We start from the raw sequence: 15200 nt of genomic DNA, 5'->3' as shown, positions 1-15200 counted from the left end.
ATGAGGTGATAAACTCAGGAAAGAAAGTCAGACTTAAATGAAAGAAAATAATTTCCAATATGAAAACCAATTAGAGAAAACACAGTAACAACAACAACAAAAACAACCCACAACAGATAATGCCTTAAGAGAAACAGAAGGTAAAAGGAGATAAATTCAAAAAATCCCGAGGAAATAGCTAAAAAGGATTCAAAGTAAAGTGACAAATATTGAAGACAGGAAAAGAAAATCAAACAGATGGATAATAAAGGGCAAAAGAAGAAATCAAAAGCAAGGAAACAAATACAAAAAGAAAACTGATACAAGAAATAGAAAACCTGAATAGGTATAATAACTATTAAATAAAGGGAACACATAACTAAGACATGTTTAATGAAGAAAACTACAAGCTCTTATAGCTTCATTAGTGAGTTCTTCCAACCTTTTAAGGAATAACACATATCAACATCACACCAAATTTTCCAGAGAATAGAGAAAGAGGAATCATTCGTTTTATGAGGCCAGTAAAACCTTGATACTAAAATCTAAGGACAATGAAAGAAAGGAAATTTATCCCTCATTTAAACCTTGATGTGAAAATTCTAAACAAAAGTTTAGCAAAAGGAATGCAGCAATATATTAAAGAATAATACTTGACAACCAATTTGAGTTTATTCCAATAACACAAAGGAGATGTCTTAATCTGATAAAGGGTATCTATCTTAAAAAAAAACTGTGTCTCACCTGAATGTTCATCAAAATGGATAAAATGGAATACTACTTACCAATAAAAAGAATAAACTGCTGATAGGTGAAGCAATATGAATGATTCTCAAAAAATCTTTATGTTGAGTGAAAGAAGCCAGAACCAAGAGAATTCCATTTCTGTAAGGAAATGCTATAGAATACCATTTCTATAAGGTTTAAGAAAAGCAAAACTAATATATGGTAACATACATCAGAACAGTTGTTGTCTCTGGTGCGGTAAAGGAATTGGAAATAACTAGAAGAGTATATGGGAAACTGAGCTACATCTTCATTGAGGTGTTAATTACACAGGTGTATACATGTTTCAAAATTAAAACTGTATGCTTAAGATGTGTTCATTTTACTATATGTGAATTATAAATCAATCAAAAAACTCAATTAAAAAACCTATAGCCACCATTGTACTGAAAGGTGAAATGTTGAAAGTTTTCCCTTCAAAACAGAGAAAAGAGGGCCGGGCATAGTGGCTCACACCTGTAATCCCAGCACTTTGGGAGGCCGAGTGGGGCAGATCACCTGAGGTCAGGAGTTCGAGATCAGCCTGGCCAACATGGTGAAACCCCATCTCTACTAAAAATGCAAAACAATTAGCTGGGCATGGTGGCAGACACCTGTAATCCCAGGTACTCGGGAGGCTGAGACAGGACAATCACTTGAACCTGGGAGGCAGAGGTTGCAGTGAGCCAAGATCACGCCACTGTACTCCAGCCTGGGTGACAAGAGTGAAATTCCATCTCAAAAATAAAGGAAAAAAAAAAAAAAAAAAAACGGAAAAGAATAGGAATTCCTGCCATCATCAATCCCATTAAACATTATATTGCTGGTCGTAAGCCCATGTAATAAAGAACAAGAAAGGAAAAAGAGGAAGTAAAACTATTATTTGCAGACAACATGATTATGTTTGGAAAAAACACAATATCTACAGATAAATTATTGGAATCAATAAGACAGCTTAGCAAATGTGCTGGATACTACGTCAGGTTTCAAAATTTAACTATATTTCAACACATCCACAAATATTTAGAGTATGAAATTCAAAGATACCATTTACAGTAGCAGAGAACACCAAATGCCCAGAAACAAATATAATGAAAATAAGACTTATATATGAATATCTATAATAAGTGAAAGAAATGACAAAAGGACCTAAATTACATAAAGGAATCTGTCATGTTCATTATATAGTCTTCATGTGAAGACCAAATATGTAAATAATCAAACCTCCTCACATTTATATCAATTCAATGAAATCCCAATACAAATCTTAGCAAGGCACTTTAAGGGAAATTAACAAACCAATTCAAAAATTATATGAAACTACAAAGACCAATAATAACCAAGAAAAAACTTTTAATAATAACAAAATGGGAAGACTTAGTCTACTAGATATTAGAATTCATTATAAAGCTTCAATAATTCATTCAGCTGGTAGTGGTACAATAAAGAGACCAGGAAGAGACCCCTGCATACATGGACATTTGATTAATGAAAGTGGCAATGCGGAAAAGTAGAGAAAGGATGATCTTTGCAATAAATAGTGCCATGTCTACTGAAGATTCATATGGCAAAATAATAATAATCCCAGCACTTCGGGAGGCTGAGGTGGGCAGATCAACTGAGGTCAGGAGTTCAAGACCAGCCTGGCCAACATGGTGAAGCCCCGTCTCTACTCAAAAGTACAAAAATTAGATGGGCATGGTGGTGGGCAACTGTAATCCTAGCTACTCGGGAGGCTGAGGCAGGAGAATCTCTTGAACCCTGGAGGCGGGAGGTTGCAGTAAGCTGAGACCATGCCACTGCACTCCAGCCTGGGCGACAGAGTGAGACTCCATCTCCAAAAAAAAAAACAATAATAATAATAAGTGAGGTGATGGACATGTTGATTCACTTGATTTAATCATTCCACATTGTATACATATATCAAAACATCACATTGTACTCTATAAAATATATAAAAGTATGATGTCAATTAAAAATAATATTAATTTTTAAAACAGTGGAAAGATAAGGCACAGAGTGGAAAATAAATTATAGCACATAACCAAATAAACTGTATCTAGAGTATACAAAGAATTCCTTAAAAATAATGACAAAACAACATAGCCAAATAACCAACAGGTACATTAAAAGATGTTCAGCTTCACCAGTAATCAGGAAAATGCAAATTAAAACCAAAGCAAAATATACTACACATTCATTCAGAATGGCTAAAATTAAAAAGACCTTTAATAGTAAGTGTTGGTGACGATATAGAGCAAGAGGAGCTCACACAGCAGATGAGGATGCAAATCAGTTCCACCACATTGGAAAACTTGGCATTTTATGCTAAACATATACATACACTATGACCCAGAAATTTCACTCCTATGTACATATCAAAGTGGGAGTATATAAACACCAGATATATTCACTATAATGTCACAGATGCATTATTTGAAATAACCAAAACCAAAGGGGAAGCATAAATATCTACAGACAGTAGAATGGATCAATTGTGGCATATTCATATTATGGAATAGCACATAGCAATGAAAAGGAGCAAACCACAGTTGCACACAACAAGGATAATCTCACAAATATAATTGTTGAGCAAAAGAAACCAAGTAAAATATTAAATATACTCGTGACTCCATCTATATAACTCCATGTATATATGTTCAACAACAGGTAAAAATGATCAATGTTATTGGAAGTTAAGATAATGGTTTTAGCTGGGCACATTGGCTCACACTATAATCATAGGTACTCAGGAGGTTGAGGTGGGAAGACCATTTGAGCCCAGGAGTTCAAGACTAGCCTGGGCAGCACGGCAGGAAATTAGCCAGGTTGGGGGTCTGGGGGAGCGGTGCATGCCTGTAGTAAGGACTACTCAGGAAGTTGAAGTAGGAGGGTCCTCTGAGCCCAGGAGTTTGAGGCTACAGTGTGCTATGATTGTGCCACTGCACTCTGGTCTGAACAACAGTGAGACCTCATCTCAAAAAAAAAGGAAAGGAAAGAAAAAAAACAAAAGGTAATGGTTCTCTAATTGAGGGAGTGGTGTTTGGAAAGACACATAAGGATGACTGGCAAGATGCTTATTAATGTTCTGTGTCTTGACCTGGATGTTTTAACTTTGTGATAATTTATCAAGCTGTTAACTTGTATTTCTGCATTTTCCTGTTTGTTCTTTTTTTTATGTTATAAAAACAGTTTTTCTAAACATAAAAACAAAAACAATTAGCTGGAAAAAATTAGAATTTTACACTTTTTGGCAGACAGTTTTTTTCTCCACAAATTCCTTGGGGGGAAAAATGTGAAATTTCCTATAATGATCAAATGATAACCCTGTCAATTCCTAATTCCCAGGACATACTGAGCTTTTTTAGGCATAATATATAAATTTCAGAAATGGTTAGTAAAAAAAAAAAAGTCATCATGAGCTTCACTAGCAGTAAATATTCCTGAATTTGCCTCCATGTTTGATTTAATTATTTCACTGGGAAAAAGAAATAGTCCATATATTTTTCTGCACCTAAGCTTTCTAGTAAGCAAATGAGAGATATTCACTTTTCAGATTTTAGGAAGATCTTTTGTATTGATAACTCACACCAATGGGTCTTAAAACCAGGTTCAGGCCGGGCATGGTGGTTCATGCCTATAATCCCAGCACTTTGGAAGGCCAAGATGGGCAGATCACAAGGTCAAGAGATCGAGACCATCCTGGCCAACACACTGAAACCCCATCTCTAACAATACAAAAATTAGCTGGGCATGGTGGCACATGCTTGTAGTCCCAGCTACTCGGGAGGCTGAGACAGGAGAATTGCTTGAACATGAGAGGCGGGGGGTTGCAGGAAGCCGAGATCCCGCCGCTGCACTCCAGCCTGGCGAAACAACGAGACTCTGTCTCAAAAAAAAAACAGGCTCAAAGAGAATACAGTTGTCTATTTTTTATTATCACTACTGTTAAATGAACAAATGCTTGATTTTTAAATCCTTGATACAAATTGAGACACTTGATATATCTTTGCCAAAAGAAAATAGATAAAAGGAGTCTACCTCCTCTGCAATTCAGCAAGCACCAAAAGAAGGTAATTTATTCAACACATAAGGGTCACAAAAGAATAATAAAAGCAGTCAACATTTACTGAGCTTTACTGTGTTCTGGACACTTGCTAAGTATACAAGAAACTAACTTCATCTTCACAACAATACTATGAGGAGGTATAAATTATTTTCCCCCATTTTACAGATGAGGAAATTGAGGCTTAGAGACATCAAATAATTTGCACAATTAACAAAGCAAGTAGCAGAGGCAGCTTTCAATCAGTTCACTGGTTTGCTGTGAAATACCTGATTTCTATTTTCTACTTTGTGTCTTTTTTTATTTTAAAATTTTAAGCCTAAGGACTATGAAACGCAGAGAACATGTGTATGTAAGCTTACATATATACACATGCATAGGGATTTTAAAGGCCCCAAACTACTCACACGTCATAAGCCCTGTATATAGCTCTGCACCAGAACAGAGCTTAGGTTTTCTCCAAGAAACAAAACGACTTCTCAATGATGGACGAGCAAGCCAAAGCACCGCATATAGTAAGTCTACAAAGCATTAACTGGATTAATTAGCAAGGGATTTGAGAAGCAGCTTGGAGCTAGGAAACCAAAACACTAAATTGTTTAAATACTTTGGCAAAAGATCAAGGTTTCTAGGCAGCACTGGGTCTCCTTCCATCCTTTTCGTTCCATGTTTTAACACATTTAACCTGTCTGAGGTAGTTTTTCATGAGATATGAATGACATTGTCAAAATACCAAAAAGAAAAGAGAATTTAAAAAATACTGCAAGCTGTTACCAATTCTGCCAACAGGCAAGAGCCCAGGCAACATTAATTACAAATCAATCGCTTAGGACATAAACAGCTCTTACCACTGGTAAACTCTCCCTCTAAAATAACTTGCTCTAGAGGAAAAAAACAAAGCAAATGTCTCTTCTATTATACTTGGTGAACTAATCAGGACAAAGAAACAAAATAAAACAGGAGAAAATGCACCAAATAGCAAACGTGAAAAAGGAATCCTAGCTAGATGAACGCCCGGAATGCTACTGGAATAGCACTGTCATTTAGAAATAACGAAGAGGAAGTGGTCAGGGTAGGGACACTAGCTGAATGGGTTTCTGGTTTCCAGGAAGTAAGAATTTTTACAACGCAGCTGATTTTCACAAACACATATGGCAGCAAATTGATAAAAGAAGGGTTTCAACAATACAATCATGGGAGAGGTGGGGGGGAATCTGTGTCCCTCTAGTAATGAAGGTAGTTTTATAATGGTCAAGCACACTCATCACAGCCCTCACCACCACCACACACAACTATCCAATCATAATAATACACTTCAAAAATCAAAGGATCCTTCCAGAAGTCTAGTTCATCTAGACCCTATCCACAAACTACTATTAGTTTCCCTCTTTATCTTGGATATCTGCATTTTCCTCTTGATTTCCAGGAAAAAAAAAATTGCAAAAACTTAAGTACCTTTCTACTGCAAAAACTCTCAAAACATACTTTTCCACCACATACTTAATTCACTCCGATAGAAAAAAAATTAGTAGAAAAGAATCACTAACTTTCCCTCACAATACATTCTGACTTCCGTTAGGTCCTTTGGATTTCCTGAGGATATGGTAAAAAGTGGTATATAGTACATATGCTATATAAAAGTGGGGAGAGCTTCAGCTATGAAGCCTGGCAAAAGTGGGATGGTTAGGGGTCATTTTCTTAACCTCCCTCAATAAAATGAGGAAGAAGGGCTTCTCGGAATTTGAGAATAAAAGATCTATGTGTAAAGCATCCAGCAGGGTGTCTGACACACAGTAGGTGCTTGGCAGTTACTATTATTATTTCTCCTTGGTTCCGGGGACATGGTATGTTAAGTTTCAGGATAACATAAACTCTTTCCTGAACCAGAAATTTTATTGACAATTAGATAAACAAGCTGCTGGCAGATTAAGGTAGGGTGCTATCTGTTGATCTTGAACAAAATTTACGTCAGTATGTCCAGGGCACCGTCTCCAAAGGTTTCACAACACTCTCACATCAACTGTGCACTTTCATAAAATAACTATGAGGAAAGGCTAATGGGAATACCCCTAGGCTCGCATATGAATTAACAAGACTGAAGGAAATCAGGGAGTTCACAGTGCAGCCAAGCTCACACAAATTTCTTGACTATGGGTATTTTATTCACCAGACTTGGCTTACCATGAGAGAAAAAGTAACACAAGTTCATTTCTTCAGTCAAATTATAGAGGGGAAAATGTGGTTAAGAAGAAAAAAGCTAATATAGTTTTTTACAAAAATAAAAAGGAGAGGATATATAATAAAATACCGAAAGAAAGGTGGCCAAAAAGGTGGTTAGGTAAAATATATTATAGTTTGAGTCTAAGTTTTTAATATTTCATATTAGAGAATTTTTAAGTGACTTAATGTTATATGCTATTCATTTCAAATTTGAGGAAATACTAAAATGTTAATGCATATAACAAATTTCTATGCAGAAAAATGTGTATAGGTATACATTTTTTACATCATTTTTAACGTTATCTTACAAATCAAAGTTGTTTATTCGCATTACAAAATTTACCAGACTTTTTCAAAAGAAGCTCATTCCCTTTGTTTCATTTAACAGAGAATAATTTACAAAAATAATAATATAAAATGTTTTGGATTATTTATTGTATAAAATAGGCTACAATACAACTACATTTCTGTTATCTTCTATAGTTCTCCTATTAAACATACATTGAATACCTACTATGAGGAAAGTACTCTGAATACCTCATATTATTACATCTCTTATGCCATTAAATTCTCAAGATAATAAAATAGGCAGGGGATAGTATTCCATATTACTGATGAGAAAACTGAGATCCAAAAAGGTCAAGTGCCTTGTCCAAGTCAGTTTACTGGGCAAGAAAGGGTCAGGATTTAAACGCCTCCCAACCAAAGATAAAGCCTGTATATCTTATGTTTTGCGTCTGCTTTCTATGTTCCTAGATTCTCTGCAATTAGAATAATCAAAGGGATCCCACCATTCCGCTACATTCACAGACACCAGTGTCTCATCACTCAACAAAGATACTTCACATTTAGCACCCCCTTGCCTGCTCCAAAGAGGATTACCTGGCAGGGGAGATACCATAATCACGAGGATTGAGCATCTTTCAACAAACCAGGTCAAGTTAAAGGAGAAAACACAACTTCAGAATAGTCTTGTTGCATTAGCAATAACTCAGAAACAACCAGATATCTATCCAAGGGTAAGGTATGGACACAAACATTATATATATGTAGTTGTTCTGAAAACTGAAAAACCAAACTACTTTAAAATTACTGTTCAACCAGATACTACTATCCAGGGTTGAGGTATGAATAAAAATGTTATACATATGTAGTTTTTCTGAAAACTGAGACACCAAACTATTTTAAAATTATTGTTCAACACTATATAAAGAAAGGCTAAAAGCACAATTTGGGAGCCCTGACTCTATCAATGGCAATCTCAACCTAAACCTCAAGGTCAGCACTTCTTTTCCTAAAGAAAAGGAAAAAATTAAGAAAGTTGAGAACCTGCCCAAATGTAAAGACCAAGAAAAACAGTGCTAGTCTACTTTGACTTCAGCTAATCCAACCTGATGATATAAAACATATAAACCAATGTAATGTCTACATTATTCTGACACTGCTCCTGCACATGTTGTGGCAAAAAGACTGTACTATTTCTTTCATTCCTCCTATGAAACCTCTATGATGGGACCCATTAATAATCCCATTTTTAAATTAAAAATATGAAACAGCTTGTATATCCTATCATCACACAGCTTATAAACTGGCTGTACCAGAACCAGAATTTCACCAAGCCATACTATTGCAAAACGTTGTTCCAACAGAGAAGTTGAGCATTCCAGAAACACAGCCTAACCATTAACCTTAAGCAGAGCTACTATAGACAGAGGCAGCACAATACAGGCCTAGAATCGAATCAACAATCCACTACTTACTAGTTGTATTACCTTAAGGCAAGTTACTTCATCTTTCTGTGCCTTGGTTTGTAACACTTTTAAAATGAGGACAATAATTAATCTCTTATGGGCTCCAGGAAGAATAAGAAAAAATACACACATACTTGTTCATCTGTATATATATGTATGTGAATGTGTATGTGTATATATATATGTGTGTGTATATATATAATATGTATGTATATATATATATATAAAGCAAATAGAAGCTTAACAAATGTTAAGTTACAGTCACGAGCTTTGCTACATTTCAATACTCAGTTATAACAAAAATGATAATACTTGAGGAGCAATTGCAGAATCTGCTAGTGCTTTAACTGAAGCCTTAGAAAACTGAAATATGGGCAAGTTAAAAAAAATAGCCATATCAAGAATCATTAGTCACAATAGATCAGACCCAAAGATTTCTCAAATGTCCTTAAATTGCATTAGATATGTTGGCCAATCATTCAAGGCAATACCTGGACAAGAAAACCTAACAAAGAAAATTTCTTTTTCCTTCTACATTCAGTTTCCTTGTACAGTGGCAAGTAGGATCCAATTATGGATTTAGACCCTCAGGAAGCCCTACCTAGGAAAACCTCATTCTAAAAGAAAATTATTTCACCATCCCTCGGTGTCAGTGCCCAAACCCTCCCACTGTTTCCTCAGTTTGCAAATACCACAGATAACAGAAATATTTTATTTATAGGGAAGTCCATAGCACATTTAAGTAGAAACAATCTTTTTAGGTGTATTATCATCTCCACAAAAAGCCACACACAGGCAAGAGCCATATCTTTTCCATGCAGACATGTTTCATTCTGCTCACGCGGAAGGGGCAGTGCAGCAGAGCACCTGGAGGCCACAGGGACCATCCAGGTCTGGGCTGAGTCACATGCTTGAATCGACCTTGGGCACAGACAAAAAGTGTCTGTTAGCAGTGGGAAGCCAAGCTTGAAAGATCATATAGACCACTTTGAACCATTACCAAGATAAGTGGTGAACAAAGGAAGCCAGCAGAGGCAAAGCCATGATGAAAGAGATGAAGCCACACTGGAGCATGACTTTCCGGTTCCAGTTGGTCCTCATGAAGCCCAGCTGGTTTTGCTTCCTGTTCTTCACTGTACAACAGACCTCTCCACCTCTATCCCTCCCTTCCTGAGCTAGTTTTAGTGAAATTCCACCCCTTGGATTCAAAAATGCCTTAACAAGGACATTAGCCCATTGCCTGGCACACAGAAGGGATTCAATTAAACACATGTAAAAAATAGGAGTACAAACCTTATAAAATACCTGATGTTAGATGGGGCATTCTCATAATTACAGTTTCCTCAACAGACAGGCTGATTTCCCTTAATCCACTTATCCAATAATTGTTAAGGAAATAAACAGTATTTGACACAACACGACACTTTATTCCAATTTATCATCTAATAATAATTAAGTATTCAAAGCTTACAATGAAAGCACAGCTCCGCAGTTCATATTGTTCTTTTAAACTGAATAATTTGGAATCCTGTGAAGAGTTCCACCTTACAGCAGATTCCCTCATTCTTGTGCAAATACAATCTGTCTATCAACATATTAGCATTTCAATCACCCTTGTTTTTTTCATAACTGGGAGAAGCTGTCTTCACTTATTCCTATTGAGCATCTACCACCTATGAATTATTTCTGAAGCTAAGCAGTAAAATTGAGAGAAAGTGAAACTATTTTCAAAAGTAAATGTAGGACACTGGTTCTAGTTGCATACTCCCAAATAGTATAAATGTTCTTTAATGATTAATTTACTTTAAGATGAAAATAATTTATTTTGAATTAAATTGTTATAATAGTTAGAAATGGAACACCAACCCCGTGTTTCAAGGGTTTTTGTCTTTTTTTTTTTTTTCTTTTTTAAGAATTCTGAATCAATTTATATTCCTGGAGTAAATACATCCACCACTCAAAAAAAATTTTTTTAAGTCCCCTTTAAGCATCCCTTTAAGGTACTGACCATAAATGGTGTAATTTGCCCTGGACATCATTAAAATGTAAAGTTAATGAGGATTCAGCTGAAAACAGAAGGAATGTAACCTATTTTCAGGCAAAAGTTCTAACACAGCAATCAGAGGAAAAAGCTCTTTGATGTTTCTTTGTCTCTTCTCATTAATTTTTTTTTGTCTCAAAAAAAAAAAAAAAAAAGACTATTTAAACTTAAAAAAAAAGCACCAAAGTTTAAACATGATAATTATAACAGAACTCCAATGAGGTCGTTAGAATTTTTTATGAGATAAACAAGAATCAGTCATATATACATGGAGATAACACCACCTACCTGGCACAGTGATTATAAGTTTTACAAATATTGTAAGTAAAATGTATAGCAGAATAGCTGACACATGAAAGGTACTCACTTATATTATCTCCCTCTTTGTCACACTCTGTCCCCAAGGGCCTAGCACAGTGCTAGTACAAAAATAGTAATCAAAGAGTCACCATTATTATTATGATCACATATGCTGTATTTTTTTCCTACTGAAGAACTCACTATATTAACCCTAACCTTCTTTCCAAGATTTATGCAAGACTCAGCACCTCCTGTCACTAGGCAGGTGGAGCATTATCCAAATAACTAGCAAGGAGTAAACAGTCCTGTGTGACATTTTACATGTGAAGTGCCTAAACAGGTATAAATATTGTATCTTTTCTGGTTTTATTGCCTCATTTTACAATTATGCTACTAAAGAGCAAAATAGCACGCAGAATGTTAAGTGGCATTCTGCTGCTTGGAATTTCATCCCAAGGCTCCATTCAGAATAACAAATGTGGGAGCTATTTCATCTCTGCTCTATTGTGAAGAAAGTCATCACCTTTACTTGAATATATACGAGAGTTTGACTTTCTGCATCCCATTTTGTGCTAAGTGAAATCTTAAACCAAATGCGATCATTACCAAGGTGATGTCATTAAGGAAGTAATATAGTGCTTTCCAGAGAGACCCTACCCTACACTTTGTTATTGTTATACCAATTCCATAATCCCAGTAAACAAAGCCTAATTAGCAATAAGTGGATCTATCCAAGATGATCCACCCTGAAATACCATGAGAATTTAGAATTTCTCTTAACCCAAACAAAAAATTACAAATTCAATAAACTAATCATAGTTATTTTAAATGTTAAGAGATCATCAAAATAATGTTTCTCCAGTAATTGTCATTTTAAAGGCATTTCCACATAAATTACCTAATTTTCAGTGGTTTGTTCATTCCATAAATATTCACTAAATCTTCTTAATATTGAAATCTTCTCAATATTGAAGTCATACAGTGGTGAAGAAAATACTGGGAGATCTCTACTCTCACAGAGTTTAAGGTCCAGTACAGAAGCTCAAATGAATAACCGCACAAGTAACGTAACTATAAGCTATGATAAGTGCCACAAGACCATACAGTGTAAGAACAAGCTTACTTTGGGGATCTGAAAAGGTTCCCCCCAAGGATGATTTAATGTCTGAAGTGAGACCTGAAGGAATGGGAGAATGAGGTTGGTTTGGTGGGGTGGGGGGAGGTGAGAAAGAGGTTTAGGATGATGATAGTTGAGAAGAAATACCTAGTTTTTAAAGACATTTAGGTAAATCAATCAAATTTTTCTGATATATTGAATACAGAGGGTGAGCAGGAAGACAGGTGACCAGGATTAAGGCAGTAGGTTTTTAGTTTGCATACTGGATTTTTTAAATGTGCTGCTCAGTGGAAGGAGACCAGAGCTTCATTCAGTTTAATGAGCAGATCATGAGTTAGAATTCAGACATTTTGAATTTCAGATATTTTTCAGGCACCCAAACAGGTTGAGAGCTCAGAAGAAATGTTTCATACCTCATTCATTTATTAAACATGCAATTCCCAAGAAACCATTTGTATTAAGTCCCATGTTTCTCATTAGGGAAAAGAAGGTGAACAGGATGTTCAGCTGTCCTTTGAAAGAAACAAGTGCGTTCACAGATGTGTAGAAGTACACTGGAATTCAAAGGAAGGAAAGACTGAGTCTGTCTGGACAATCAGGGATGGCAGCATGAAGAAAATTATCTTGAAGATAAATGCCAATTCCTCCAATGGGGGAAGAGAAAAGACATTTCAGACAAAGAAACAGCGTCTGAAAATGACAATTACTTTGCAGTGGCTGCAAGTACAATGTATGAGAGGTGAGAAGTAGAAGAAAAAACCATGAGGACCAAATTTGCAGAAATGCAGAGGATTAAGAGAATATTAATGTTACAGCTCTTTCAGAATTTGTCTAGGTTTTCTGGTTTACCAGAAAAAAAAAAAAAGAGAGAGAGGGAGAGAGAGAGAATGCTATGAACAAATGTGTGCCAATAAATTAGATCTATGAAATGGACAAATCCCTAGAAAAATACAAACTACTAAAACTGAGTCAAGAAGAAATAGAAAATCTGAATAGACCTATAGCAAGAGATTGAATTACTAATTTGAAAACTTCCCAACAAAACAGACAAACTCAGATGACTTTACTGGAGAATTCTATCAAACATTTAAAGAAGAAGGAATACCAATTCTTCATAAACTCTTTCAAAAACTAAAATATGAAGAAAAAAACTTTCCGATTCATTCTGTAAGGCCAGTATTATGCTGATACCAAAAGCAAACAAATATAAGCAAACTAAAAATGCAAAAATACTCAATATATTAATAGTAGCAAACCAAATCTAGCAACACAAAAAAAGGATTACACACCATGACCAAGTGAGATTTATCCTAAGAATGCAAGATTGGGTGCTTGCATTAGAGCCAGGACTGCCCTTCCCATGATAGCAGGATGCAGTAGTTCCCCAGGTCCCTTCCTCAGCAAGAGAGATAGCCACTCAAGAAAACACTATGAAAGATACTGACATCAAAAAACTACTTTATACCCATATTTTATGCATATTTTCAATTATCCTAAGTGTCTTCATTCCATCATTCTTCTTGGAGAACTTCTCAATATTGTAAACACACTTGACATGGTTGTACATATGTTTGGTTTTGTAGCTGCTGTCAATCTAGTATTATATTTAGTAGTGAAACCAAATGCATCCTCTAAAAAGTTCATTATCACACAAGGTAACTTGATTTTTGAAATGCTGTATCTACCTTCTTTTGTCCTGTTTCTCCTTCGGTGTAATTTTTGTTCCATATGGAGCTAATAGAGTTGGTGTTGGAAACATTTTTATTTGCAGTCATTTTGTCTACTTTTACCACTGTACCTTATGTTTGTTAGAACCAAATCTCAAAAGCATAGCTTAGAGTTTTCAGTAGAAATGGAATTACAGCCATTTGGGAGCATAGTCTCCAGATCATTACAATTTCTAGTTTTCTAGGAGCATAACTTGAAGCACTGTCAATACCACTGAGTAGAGAAAGACCATAGCAGGTATGGCCCATATGCTTGGAGCGACTTTTAGCAACATGAGTGGACTTGTTATGTTACCATTCTGGATATACTGGAATATAAAACAATTTCTATACAAGAACAATTAATTGGAGCAAAGGGAGAAAATATTCCTTTACATAGATTCCATAGGGCTGTGCAAAAATGTATATAATCAAAGTCAAGTAGTTCCATTACAGCACTGTTTTATGTAGTTACAACATGATGTAATTGTAGCTTTTTAAACCATGAAATTCCTTGGAGATTGTATCTTCTAGTTAAAATAAAGTACTTATGATAGAATTTTTAAAAACAATAATGCAAGGTTGGTTTAACATCCAAAAATAGATTAATGTAATAAGCCATATCTAGAGAATGATGAACAAAAATCACACAGTCATCTCAAAAGACACAGAAAAAGCATCTGACAAAATCCAACATCCTTTCATAATAAAAAAATTCAACAAACTAGAAACAAAACTGAACGTCATCAAGCTGATAAAAGGCATCTAAAAAACTTATAATTAATATCATAATTTTGCCAAAAGACTAAACATTTCTCTTTAAGATGAGGACGAAGAGGCCGGGCGCAGTGGCTCAAGCCTGTAATCCCAGCACTTTGGGAGGCCGAGACGGGCGGATCACGAGGTCAGGAGATCGAGACCGTCCTGGCTAACACGGTGAAACCCTGTCTCTACTAAAAAAAATACAAAAAACTAGCCGGGCGTGGTGGCGGGCGCCTGTAGTCCCAGCTACTCGGGAGGCTGAGGCAGGAGAATGGCGTGAACCCGGGAGGCGGAGCTTGCAGTGAGCTGAGATCCGGCCACTGCACTCCAGCCTGGGAGACAGAGCGAGACTCTGTCTCAGGAAAAAAAAAAAAAGAAAAAAAAAAAAAAAAAAGATGAGGACGAAGAAAAGAATATTCATTTCTGCTACTTCTATTCAACACTGTATTGGAGGTTCTAGCCAGGGCAATTAGGTATGAAAAAGAAATAAAAG

The 15200-nt window shown here is 35.8% G+C and overlaps 1 protein-coding gene and 2 pseudogenes across 9 annotated transcripts in view; 2 read left to right on the top strand and 1 right to left on the bottom strand.

Moving 5' to 3' along the window:
- The window catches only part of DENND1A (DENN domain containing 1A), a 546843-nt gene that overhangs the window by 444477 nt on the left and 87166 nt on the right, over positions 1–15200 (bottom strand). The window lies entirely within an intron of this gene.
- On the top strand, positions 13044–13100 carry LOC111545981 (annotated as a pseudogene).
- Positions 13670–14311, top strand: LOC111545949 (annotated as a pseudogene).

Source organism: Piliocolobus tephrosceles, chromosome 14 (genome assembly GCF_002776525.5).
Source record: "Piliocolobus tephrosceles isolate RC106 chromosome 14, ASM277652v3, whole genome shotgun sequence".
NCBI lineage: Eukaryota > Metazoa > Chordata > Mammalia > Primates > Cercopithecidae > Piliocolobus > Piliocolobus tephrosceles.
Note: the sequence above shows the minus strand (reverse complement) of the source record. Positions and strands in the feature narration are given on the sequence as shown.